The sequence below is a fragment of the Trachymyrmex septentrionalis genome, unplaced genomic scaffold (assembly GCF_001594115.1).
Source record: "Trachymyrmex septentrionalis isolate Tsep2-gDNA-1 unplaced genomic scaffold, Tsep1.0 scaffold29, whole genome shotgun sequence".
Classification (NCBI taxonomy): Eukaryota; Metazoa; Arthropoda; class Insecta; order Hymenoptera; family Formicidae; genus Trachymyrmex; species Trachymyrmex septentrionalis.
Window position 1 is genome coordinate 1765645 of NW_017305451.1, and position 831 is coordinate 1766475.

Consider the following 831-nt stretch of genomic DNA (forward strand, 5'->3'; position numbering starts at 1 on the left):
TAGAATTGCAATAGATATATACGTGCCTTTGAGCTTGAAAATAACAAGATTATATTCACAGATAGATACAAAAAACATCCTATATTTATCATCTATTATAAAATATTTCTGAAGCGATGTGTGTGTGTGTGTGTGTGTGTGTGTGTGTGTGTGTGTGTGTGTGTGTGTGTGTGTGAGAGAGAGAGAGAGACATCGTACGCTACGATGATATCACAGTGTGTGACATATCATCTTCAAATATAATACCGAGATTATAATTACGTTGAAGTAATGCCTTCGATAAATTAATAACGGGCGAATAGTTCTGGTTACGCAAACGAGATGTGCGACGACGGTACGTCTTAATTTACCATAGATTACACAGATCACAATAAACCAAGTCGATAGGGTCAGTCCGAGCCGTAAGCCTTGATTAACGGATTTAATTATGGGATTGTGTGCGGGGGCAGGATTGCAGCGGTCATTATGGGGGCCTTAGTAACCCGTATCCCATACACCCTGGATATACCTATGATGTTCCGTTGTATACACAGTGTTCCTACATAACGTTCCAATAATATGTGTACGTGAAGCAAACACTTTCCACACTAAATATATCTGCTACCAGACTAATTGTATTTTTTCCCATTACGAAACGTACTCTCTCACGGTACCGTTGTTGCAAGCATTTTATAACGGTACAATAATCTGCAGGTAAATATCAAATTTTATTACACCCTATACGTAAAAAGTCTAGCAGAACTCAATACGATATTACGGGGTCTCTCGAGATCCGTGGGGAATAAGACTTTAAATACGAACCTCCTCCCCCCCCCCCCCCACCCCACCCCT